Source organism: Aquarana catesbeiana, linkage group LG03 (genome assembly GCF_042186555.1).
Source record: "Aquarana catesbeiana isolate 2022-GZ linkage group LG03, ASM4218655v1, whole genome shotgun sequence".
Lineage (NCBI taxonomy): Eukaryota > Metazoa > Chordata > Amphibia > Anura > Ranidae > Aquarana > Aquarana catesbeiana.
This window is the reverse complement of record NC_133326.1, coordinates 632,442,540-632,454,691: the sequence shown is the minus strand read 5'-3', so window position 1 is coordinate 632,454,691 and position 12,152 is coordinate 632,442,540. Positions and strand designations below refer to the sequence as shown.

Sequence of the window (12,152 nt, the reverse complement as noted above, 5' to 3'; positions counted from 1 at the left end):
TGCTCTGTCTCTCTCAGGGTGGAGATTTCCCTGCGGAACAATGACCTTCCCTTAAGCACTCAACTCTAAGCGCTTTCTGGTTCAAAGCTCTTAGAATATGGCTGGAGCGGCCAAGGACACAGCAGATCGAGTACCATCTGGACTGTACTCAAGATCGCTGGGGATAATGCAGAAGGGTCCAAAAGAAGGTTCCATAGCATTACAAGGGAGAGAAGGTTGGAGTCGGTGCCAGGCAGGAAGGTATTACTCTTCTTTTGAAAAGGAAATAAATAGTGGTCCCTTTTAATATCACAATACTAGAGGTATCATCCCTAAATTTACATAATACAGTACAAAATGTATGCTTGGGGCTTTGTATATACCTCCAAAAGTAATTACACCTTATTTTAAAAACATTCAATTTTTATTGTATACAAAAGAGTATAAAATCATGGTAAGTCCATGTATTATAAAATACATTACATACCATGTGTATAAGGTCAATGTATGGTATCAACAGATCACTTCTAGGACATCTCACATGGAATGCCACAAGTACACAGGGATAAGGTTGACGTGTTTCGCGGAAATACTGCTTCTTCAGGACCTCTTTGACGTCTCTTGTATCCACATATGATAAAATATATAATGAAAACTAAGGATAAACAAAACAAGTATGCTGGGATAAGGTCAATACATTTCACGGAAATACCACTTCTTCATGACCTCTTTGACCTCTCTTGAATGCACATATGACAAAATATATTATGAAAACTAAGGATAAACAAAACAATGCTTCTGAAATGCGTCAACCTTATCCCAGTATATTTGTGGCATTCCATGTGGGATGTCCTAAAGATTATCAGTTGATACATTAATCTAGTAGATATGAAATGTAATGTATTTTATAATACATGAACTTATTATGATTTTATACTCCTTTGTATGTTTTTAAAATAAGCTGTAATTACTTTTAACGGTATATACAAAGTCCTAAGCTTACCTTTTGTACTATATTATATTAGTCTTCTTTCTTTTACAGGCTGCTTCTAGTTTAATTTAGATATAATGATAGGGCCACTTGAAGTACAAACGTTTAGTACTGAAAATGGAAATAAAAAAAAGCAAAACCTCAACTTCAGTTTTCAGAAACCAAAAAATAACCAGGTTTACCTATATGTGTGTATCACAAATGCATACAGTATATCAAAGAAAATCTGCCTGCACTCCAAAAAAAGTGATTATTTTATGATACAATGAGCATAAATACCTCCAATTGTATGTATAAATTAGATATATGCATGCATGGACAGCAATATATTTTTCATATCTTGTTGCAATTTCTGCTGTGGTTGGCTGCATGTCCTAGGGGGTGAAGAGAATTTATTATTTGTGCCTTGGGTACTATGAGTGGCTAATTTGTTGCCGAAGAAGTTACTACTTAATAAAGCAGTCAAAATATATGATAGGAGGTGCAAGTAAACTAGAAAATCTTTTGACCAATCCTGCAATGGAAATCAGGTTATGTCCCATATACCATTCAGATGTCACGAGTAATACTCGGGTAAATACTACCTAATGTGTTATCGGCCTTAGAGGTTTTTTTTTTTCTTGTTTTTGGACAGACTGTACTTTTCTACCAGGCTACTGGAACATTAAAAGAATACCACAATTCCTAAAATGACTCATAAAACAGCTAAGTAGTGAATAAATGTCCACAAAACCTAAAATGTAGACTGACTCATAAAAGAATCACAACAAAATTGTACTTTGGATGCATGTGTTACTATGCTTCAGGAAAAAGCAGAACTTCTGTTTTTCTGTTTATTCCTTTTAGTCAGGCCACTCTGATGTGCCTTGCTAGCCCATTGGACAAGAAAAGATCAGATATTTGGAGAGTTATTCCTTTCTAGAAAGGTTTACCAGTAGGCAGTGGTGGCCTGTCCATAGACGGGCCGCCACTGCCTACTGTGGCGGCCTGTCTATGCGTCTGGCCCCCACTGCCTTCTGTGGCGGCCTGTCTATGCGTCCGGCCCCCTGATCTACATATCAGAGCACCGGACTATGGATTGCAATGCAGCGTGGGTGTTTTTTAGAAGCACCTGATTAGAACCAGAGGCTCTAATAGGCTTCAAAAAAGGGTGGCCTTGGAGAGCAGAGCATTGGGCTTCGATCCCACCCTGTGGTGTGACGATAACAAATTTTTGCTATTTTCACACTAAAGTTCCTTCCCGCCAATCAGGAGGCAGGTCATGAAACCTGTTTCCCGATTGGCCAAAGCGTCAGCCGATCCTATTGGATGCCTAGCGCTCTGGTGGAAGAGGAGACACACGGTGGAGGAAGCTTGAGGAGCGGACGCCGAAGCCGCCACTGCCCGCACTCCAGGAGAGGAGGAGAGGACGCCACGCGAGCGGGTAAGTGCTGGACCGATCCCATTGGGGGGGGGTGTGCCTGTCAATGCCGCGTTGGGGAGTGTTGTCTGGTTGCTGCCCCCCCCAAAAGGAGAACCCACCGGCCGCCACGGCCAGTAGGTTAAATGGCTCCTATTGTATTAGGTACACTGTGTGCACAATTATTAGGCAAGTTGTATTTTTGAGGATTCATTTAATTACTGAACAACTACAGTGCTCTCGGTCAATCCAAAATGTTAACAAACCTCAAACCTTTATATATGAAAGTAAAAGTGATGTTTTGGCTTTCTTAGGAGAATTGTGCACAATTATTAGGTGACTATTAAGTCCCGTACACACGATCGGATGAATAATCGTCCGTTTTTGTTTGCATGCTAATCTCACGTCAAATCTGATGAGTTTACTAAAGTACAGAAAATTCCGGTACGACAGAATAAAAATTCGGAAGTGATGTCATGTGTTGCAATGCATTTGTATTGCATTTTTTGAACGATAGCTGTACTGATTAAATGAAAATCGTACGATCTGGCATCGTACAGAAAAAATTTCCGTGCATGTCCGATAGAATAATATCGGATGAACTGTCCTGATCGGCTCTCGAAAGCTCTGTACTAACGATCTGATTATCGTACAATCGATTCAAATGTGGCATTTTCTGTACGATTTTCGGATCGTGTGTACGGGGCATAAGTGTGCAGAATTATTATGCAACTAAATGAAAAAGGAAAATCTTTTGAATGGGGGGGGGGGGGGTGGTTGTCGGTCCTCCACACTGTAATGTGCAGGTACACTGATATAAATATAAAGGGGCCTGCACTGTAATGTTAACAGTGCCCCTTTACAGTGCAGTCCCCTTTATATTACAGTGTCCTTGCAATCATGCCCCCCCCCCCTTTACTCTATGACAACACTGGATGATAATGGGTTTCTGGTAGCGTCATGTTTCTTGCGACCCTATTGACTATTTTCAACAAAACGTTTGATGGTTCTGTGATCATGCCCCAATATCTTCAATTTCAAGAGTGCTGCATTCCTCTGAAAGACTTTTTAAAATTTTTGACATTTCAGAGTCAGTTAAAAAAAAATTTGGCCCATTTTAACCTAGGAAAAGAGGCTGCCTAATAATTATGCACACCTTGCTATAGGGTGTTGATCTCCTTAGGCCACACCCTCCCTCATTACACAAATCACCTGATATGCTTAAATCCAATAAGCATTCAAGTTTTTACAGCTTGGAGTTGGACAAAAAATATGATTTGGTCAAAATACTCACTTGTCTAATAATTGTGCACACTGTGTATAGTGGGTTTGTTAAGACAGGGGGCATTCCCATCATGATGATTTGTCCTCCAAGCAGCTTTTGAGGTGCTAAAATACTAGGACCCCACTTTGCCTTTGAAGGGATGCTGATTCTACATCACTCTATTATTCTTTAGACGCTACACTGTCTATGATCACAAAGGGTTAAACAAACTTTTAAAGTTCTATAACCCAAAAACAAAAATCGAATATCGAATATATTACAGTTTACCAATCCTTAAATGTGGCTGCTGCATTCATTTTCTCTTTTTTGGCTTATTTTTTTTTTCACCTGGTGATCTGGCCAGTAACACACCAGGTGATTACATTCACTCCTCCACTCTATCTATAGAGGTGCAACACAGCCACCCTTCAATGTCAACCTGTGGAGAGAGTAATGTTAGATGGACTTGTAGATTTAGGGAATTTTACATAGGTGTCTTGCAAATGAAACTTAACTACTGCTAACACTTTTTTAGGTAGTTACAGAAACAGGTTTGTGCTGCCACAGCAACTTGTCTTTTATCTGGTTTATTGCATTTCTTATGTTCTCCTGTTCTCCCCTTTTGGTTTGGTGCAAGCTGGTACAGTCTTTAGTTAGACAGTCCCAGCTACTCGCTGCTGCTCAGTTGTTAGCTCCATTTTCTAAGCAGAGACAGGCTTATGAAAGTCATTGTGTTATAGCCAACACCCCTGTCTTATTGTTAAGATATCTGTGGATTCTGCAAAGTTAACAAGTGGCCATACTGTCCACACAGACTGGGTCTAAGAAGGTACACTGGATATAAAAAGTCTACACACCCCTGTTAAAATGTCATGTTTCTGTGGTGTAAAAAAATGAGACAAGGATAAATCATTTTAGAATTCTTTCCACCTTTAATGTGACCTATACATTTTTTTTTAGAGGGGGAAGTAAAAATAAAAAACAAAAATAATGTGGTTGTACAAGTGTGTACACCCTCTTATAACTGGGGATGTAGCTGTGTTCAGAGTTAAGCAATCACATTCAAACTCATGTTAAATAGGAGTCAGTACACACCTGCCATCATTTAAAGTTCCTCTGATTAACCCAAAATAACGTTGAGTTGTTCTAGTAGGTCTTTCCTGACATTTTCTTAGTCGCATCCTACAGCAAAAGCCATGGAGAGCTTCCAAAGCATCAGAGGGATCTCATTGTTAAACGGTATCAGTCAAGAGAAGGGTACAAAAGTAGTATATATGAATGGTGGTAGGGACCTTAGGTTGTAAGCTCCTTGAGGGCAGGGACTGATGTGAATGTACAATGTATATGTAAAGCGCTGGGTAAATTGATGGCGCTATATAAGTACCTGAAATAAATAAATAAATAAAAGAATTTTCAAGACATTAGATATACCATGGAACACATATCTACATCTCCGCTCTATGAGCCATTGGCCATGTCCCTGGGTCATCTGCGCAGGCACATGCGTTGATGTGGGACATGTGGAGGCTCCGCCAGGAGGAGCTCTTTTCTGGCTGTACCTCCATTTAGGGCATCATCCCCGCTTGATGGGCTGACGGCCACTTCCCTTGGCTGCTCACACAGGCACGTGTGGGTTGTGTGCACGCACCCTTATTTGGCCGGGTCAGGTGATGCGGAAGTCATTGACACCGCTCCCCTGATTAGGACACACATAAGGCTCTCCTTATACTGTGGCATATTTATCTACCATGCTCCTGTGGCTGGGCCTACGTCCTTATGACGTGTTCAAGGTATGTACTACATATTTACAATGACTTCTTAGTGTATCAGCCAATCAGACTATGTAGGACTCTGCCTATGAATAAATGGCTGTGGAACGAATCATTTGAGTTTCCATTATTTCTTATGGGGAAATTTGCTTTGATATACAAGTGCTTTGGAATACAAGCATGTTTCTGGAATGAATTATGCTCACAATCCAAGGTTTTACTGTACATATAGACATATAACACGTGCATTTCATTTGTATTGATTGTAAACAATATATTATACTAAAGCTCAAAAACTTTACAGTGAAATACACAGGGTCTGAATCAGAAGGCCTGTGAATGCAATTAGGAGAAAGCATAAGTCACATAGCAGTGTCTCCTACACAGGGCTTTTTTTCAGAGGGAACTTGGTGGAACTCAGTTCCACCACCTCTGGCTCAGACCCTTGGGGGGGGGGGCCTGCTGACCACAATCACTTGTAAACACTGAAGTCCGATTTCTGTGTTTACAAGTGACAGCTCTGCACTCTGTGTGTAACCCCCCCTGAACTCTGCTCTCTGTTATTAATGCAATCTTGGTATTTATTGCACCTTTAGGACCCTCCTACTGTTCGTGAAATTTGACTGACCACACCCACTATTTGATGTGATTTGGAGGGTGTGTGTGTGGGGGGAGGGGTTTTGGAGGGTCGTGGTTGAGTTCCAGCACCTATTGTTTGAGAAAAAATGCCTTGAGTAGAACTATAGGCAAAGCTTTTTTTTTGTAATAAGGTAAGGGAGGGTTATAACCCTGTCAGTTTTTTTGCCATCTGTGTTCCATTGGGGTGATTTACCTTCACTTCCTGTCCCACAGCCGAAACAGCAAGTGAGAGGAAATCCCTGCAAGTTAGGGGAATCTCTTGGGGAATCAGTGACCCCATTGGAAGATTTCCCCTCTTTTACAGTCCAGGAACAAACCAAAATTTGGGATTTTCATTTGCTTTCACTGGGGCAGAGGTAGCAACAAAAACCTGACAGGTATCCTAATCTATCTCAACAAAAGTTTTATATTTATATTTATATTTAGTTCAATAACGCAGTGCTTATATGAGAATTTTTACAGATATATAGATAACAACCCAACCTAAATCAGTAATAAACCCAAAAGCAAACATTAATATTATATTGCAGCTTACCAATTCATGAACGTGTTTGCTGTTAGTTTCCTTTTTCAGGCGGCTTTCTTTCTTCTACTTTCATCTGGTAAACCAGCCAGCAAGTCTGTTGTTTTTCACAGCATAAACTCTAGCAGAATGTATCAGTTTACAAGCATGAGACAAACCCCTTAACAATGGCAGATGTGATTAATTACTGGAAGAATTTACCCACTTCCTGACCAGGCCATTTGACCAGCTGACAATTGTGCGGTTGTGCGGCGCTGTTCCCAAATAAAATTGCTCAATCCAGGACCATTAGTTCAGCAACCCACTCAGTAGTAAACCCAGAAAGAGAGGACTGTAATGCCCCGTACACACGGTCGGATTTTCCGATGGAAAATGTCCGATCGGAGCGTGTTGTCGGAAATTCCGACCGTGTGTGGGCTCCATCGGACATTTTCCATCGGATTTTCAGACACACAAAGTTGGAGAGCAGGATATAAAATTTTCCGACAACAAAGTCCGATCGCGTCAATTCCGACCGTGTGTGGCCTGTTCCGACGCACAAAGTGCCACGCATGCTCAGAAGAAATTCCGACACGGAACAGCTCGGTCTGGTAAACTTAGCGTTCGCAATGGATACAGCACTTTCGTCACGCTGCAATGTTAAAAATGGTTTAATACAACGCACTCTCTTCTTCTTGATAATGTGACAAGAATTAAGTAGTTTTGCTGCTCATATTCACACACACTTCTCACAAACTTATTTCTTTACTATTTATCGGGATTCCCTCAATATATTTTGATTTGTCACATCTGACAACATTATTTTGTTTTTTTTGTTTTTTTGGTTTTTAAGGCCGATTATTTTATTTTTGGTTTGTATTTTTTTCAAGGCTTATTTTTTGTTTTTGTGATTTTTATTTGTACTCCTGAAAATTTTTGTGTGTGTTTTTTGTGTCAAGTTACCACAACACCATTGATATGTTGTTCTATTTAATCTGTAGGAGATTGTTTGTTGGTGTTGTCCCTTGTTAATTTCACATTTTATGTTAGAAATGTACCTGAATCGTCACCAACAAACTGTCCTTTTTGGATGAAAACACACATAGGAGAGTATAATTTTCCAAAAAATAACTTTTATTAAGGGCTCACAACTAAACAAAGAGGGAGGCAAAGCTGGAGAAACAGCAGAAATGGGTGAAGCCTTGGACCCCCAGGGCACACATCAACTATTTTCTAGCAAAATTGGTGGCCTGAGGAGTCCATATTTAAGGGAGGGCAGTCTGGTCCAGAAGTCCCAGAGATCCGGAAAGCAGCAGATGTCATCTGTGTCCCCAGGCTGTGGTCATACAAGAGACTGCAGCTTTTGTCAGACCAGACTGAACCCAGGGCCATCACTCTCTTGTCTTCCTTCTACGCTTCCTTGCACGCGGTGGCTCTGGCGGTGGAGTTGCGGCAGCAGGAGGAGGAGGAGGATGGTCCAACTCAATCACGTCGGTCTTGGGTGTTAGTTCCCCACTCACCCCCTTACTTAGGACTTTATAAAGCAGGTCCTCACACAGCTTGCTTTGACCCTCCTGCATGCCCTGCAGTTTGGTGGCAGCCATGCTGCCACTAATCCCCGCCTCCTCCTGACTGCCACATTCCATAACCTCCTCCTGACTGAGGTCTTCCTGTGTATGAAAAAGGGACATAGTTTTAGTTTTTTATTCATCAATCACACACAATTGTCACCTCCTGACTGTTGCAAATTGAATGTTATCAAATATAACAGACTATCATTCTGAGCCCAGGATTTTTCATTCTTGTCCCAATTATTTTTGCCCACTACTGTCTATTGATATGTAAAACACTTTTTTCAATCAGCAATTAGTGATCAATAATAACATCTAGTAAACATCATTTATTTATTGACCAGAAATCTGTAGAAGAATGCTATACCTGGCTCCAGCTGGGCTCCTCCACTTCTTCCTGGCTGGAAGGCCCAGGTTGGACATCGGAAGCCTCAGCTGGGGTGGAAGGAAGAGTGGAAGGAAGGGTTGAGAGGGATTCCCTGACTTCAGTGTGGTCTGACAGAAATCGCAGTCTCTCATAGTACCACAGCCTGGGGACATAAACGTCATCTGCTGCAGCTCCGGACCTCTGGGAATCCATGACCTTCTTGCGCTCCCTTAGATAAGTGCTCCTCAGGCCACCAATTTTGTTTTTTAAATAAGGGATGGTTGCTGTGGGGACCACCGGCTTCACCAACTCCAGCAGTTTCTCCAGCGCTGCCTGCCTCTTTTGTTTATTATTATAATGAGGATGTCTCACCTGCCACAGACAGGGCAGCTCCCTGTACTTGTCTATGAACAGGGGGAGGAAATTGTGGTCATTGAAGCCATCCATTTTCTCTGCAAGACACAACACAAGACAAACCCTAAGGTCAGGCCAAACTCTCCTAATCTTGTTACAATATAGGCTTCAATTTTGAAGCAGTATAGGCCCAAGTTTAGATCTTACCTTCGTTATCATGATCGACGCTTTCGATGCTCCTTCCTCCGCTCACAGATCGTACGTAATACGCACGTGTGTTACGCTTTATACACACTGCGCATGCGTGTAACTCCGCCCACCCCTGACGTTCTTTCTAGTCTATTCCCCGCCCCTTTTCGTTCGGCGCAGTGGGGGAAGAGCACATGGCGGAGACACAGCAGGTGCGTGCTAATTCTAGCAACGAGGAGGAGGAGGAGGAAAGCCCAGAGCCTGAAACGTCTGGATCCAGAAGGAGATTTAAGGCCTCAAATATGTCCTTTGGGGAGATGTTGGAGATGGTGGACATCCTGAAGAGGGCCGACTATGAGGGGAAGTATGGACCTTACCCCAACCCCAATGTCAGAAAGGCCAAGATCATGGCGAAAGTGGTCAAGAGTCTGCACCGGCATTTCGGGGTATGTCGATCGAAAGATCAACTCAGGAAGCGGTGGTCGGACCTGAAATTACGAGAACATGAGCAGTACAGAAAGATCCGGAGAGTGCTGCAAAAAAGTAAGTAGTTGTCCTGTGTTCCTATTCTTTATGTTTATTACGTTCGTGCTGCTCCATGTGCTTTTCTTACAAGTCGACATTTTTACATGGCAAATTTCATGTTCATGGGTACATTATTCGTTCGTATCAAACATTTTTCTTTCAGCCTATAAAACACCATTGTTTAGGCCATATGCATTTGGCCACAATTTTTACGCCCTACTTGTCAGAAACTATTTTAGTTGGGTAGATGGCTTTGTTACTAGAATGAAATGCAAACTAGATTCTGTGTAAGGAGAGGACACTCAGCAGCTGTTTTCACATCTGGACACTAGAGCACTAGTGTGGGACACAAGAACACCATTTTTAATAGGGGGCCACACAGGTGCTCCAGTGTATACTATAGGGGGGGGCTACATCTGTGAAGCTTGTACCAAACAGGTAAAGTATTGAAGCTTTACAAAGGACACTGAAAATGCCACATTTTGGAACTCGGCCAAAATAGACAGTTGTACCCCACTTCCAAGCAATGTTTTATATTTATAGTTCTGCCATCAAATCACTGTGTGCTAAGTATAGCATTTTTGTTTGACATAGGGGAGAAAAGACTCGGAGGACACCCCTCATCCGAGGAGACCAGAGACCCCCCACCTCTGGAAGAAGGTGAAATCCCACCAACCCAAGAAGAGCAGGAGGAGGAAGATGTGGTGGAACTAGTCACCACAACAGGTGAGTGTCTGCGACCACAGGCTCAGGTAAGAGATGGATGCCGGCATATTTTTGATACCTTTTTTTTGGGGTTTATCTCTTTTTAGGTGATCGTGATGTTGTGGATCCAGATCCTTTCACATCAGAAAGTGCCCAGATCCTGATCGGGGAGATCATGGGGTGTAATTTAGAATTGGAAAACCTCAATAAAAACATCAATGATGTTATTAAAAAAAAATAAAAACATCATTGATGTTTTGGGGCGAGTTTAAAACCCCTCCCAATCCCTTTGTTTTTTTGTGTGCTCCAATGTTCAAAATGTTTGAAAGATTTGTCGAAAAGCCTAATTTGGAGGATGCACACAGTGTGCCAACATGTGCTATCTGCCATCACGGGAGATCAATGGACGCGTTTTGGGGGTGCAACCCCTTCCTCAATAATAAAGTAGCGGTGAGGAAGGGGTTGCTCCCCCAAAACACGTCCCTTGATCCCCCGTGATGGCAGCTAGCACATGTTGACATTGGGAAATTTGTGTGCATCTTCCAAATTTGGCTTTTCCTGGGGTGACTTCACCCCATCTGAACGCAATATCAAACACAGTTCCTAAATACTCATGTCTGATATTGCCTTCAAATGTGAACTTTGTAAGTTCAAGATTTGTGGCTTTCTTGTTGGTTTTACACATGCCTGTTTTAGCTTAAATGGACATTTATCTGTTTGATAATGCTACCCCAAACATTGTTATACCACAAACATGTTGTTTTGTTTGAAAAAACTTTTCTAAATGCACATGTGATTGTGCAGGTATTAAAGAGATTGTTAAGCAAGAATGTGTGGATTATTGTGTCAACGCTAAAACACTTTGTTGGTGATGTCATTGCTGTTTTCTGTGAAAATGGGGGTTATTTCCTAAGGGCAAATCCTCTTTGCATTACAAGTGCAGTTTCAGTGCACTTGTAGTGCAAAGTGTCTTTGCCTTTAGTAAATAACACCCAACAGTGCTTTGTATAAGGTTACACAATCACGCCATTTTCTGGACTCAACACATTTCTGTCAGGGTCAGCTAAAACAAACACAAGCAGTAAATGTCCACAAAGAATTTCTTTTTTTTGCTTTTTTATTTGATAAAGGCTTCACAAATTTGCTGGCATATTGATGGCCCCCCTACCCGCAAAGAACTCCAGGTATCGTAACCGGACATCACGGGCACTCAGGGAGGGCAAGCCAGGACGGCCACTTTCAAGCGCCGTCAGTGTTGTTTCATGTATCACTCCGGCCTCAGGCCCAACTGAGCCAGCATAGTTGGCCAAATGTTTCCGTAAAAAGTTATGGAGAATACAGCACGCCATGATTATATGATTAAGTATATACTCCACCATATGGATGGGTGTCAAAAATAGGCGGAACCGGCTGGCCAGGATTCCAAATGTGTTCTCCACCACTCTTCAGGCTCTGGCCAGCCAGTAATTAAAAACCCTCTGTTCCGGGGTGAGGGTCCTCATAGGCAATGGCCGCATAAGATGGTCCCCCAGCGCAAACGCTTCATCAGCAACGAACACGGATGGGAGTCCTTCCACATTGTCCTCTGGAGCTGGCAAGTCCAAGCTGCCATTCTGGAGACGCCTGTAGAACTCCATCTGGGCGATGACTCCACCATCGGACATCCAGCCATTCTTCCCCCCGTCCACATACAAGAAGTCGTAATTAGCCGACACCACCGCCAACATCACAATACTATTGAACCCCTTATAGTTGAAATAGTACGACCCCGAGTTGGGTGGCGGGACGATGTGGACGTGTTTCCCATCAATTGCCCCTCCGCAGTTAGGAAAGTCCCACCGCTGGGCAAAGTGGGAGGCCACAGTCTGCCATTCCTGTGGCATGGAAGGAAACTGTTG

General features: G+C 42.4%; 1 protein-coding gene across 6 annotated transcripts in view; it reads right to left on the bottom strand.

Moving 5' to 3' along the window:
- Positions 1 to 12,152, bottom strand: part of ADGRE5 (adhesion G protein-coupled receptor E5) — a 432,832-nt gene that overhangs the window by 248,534 nt on the left and 172,146 nt on the right. The window lies entirely within an intron of this gene.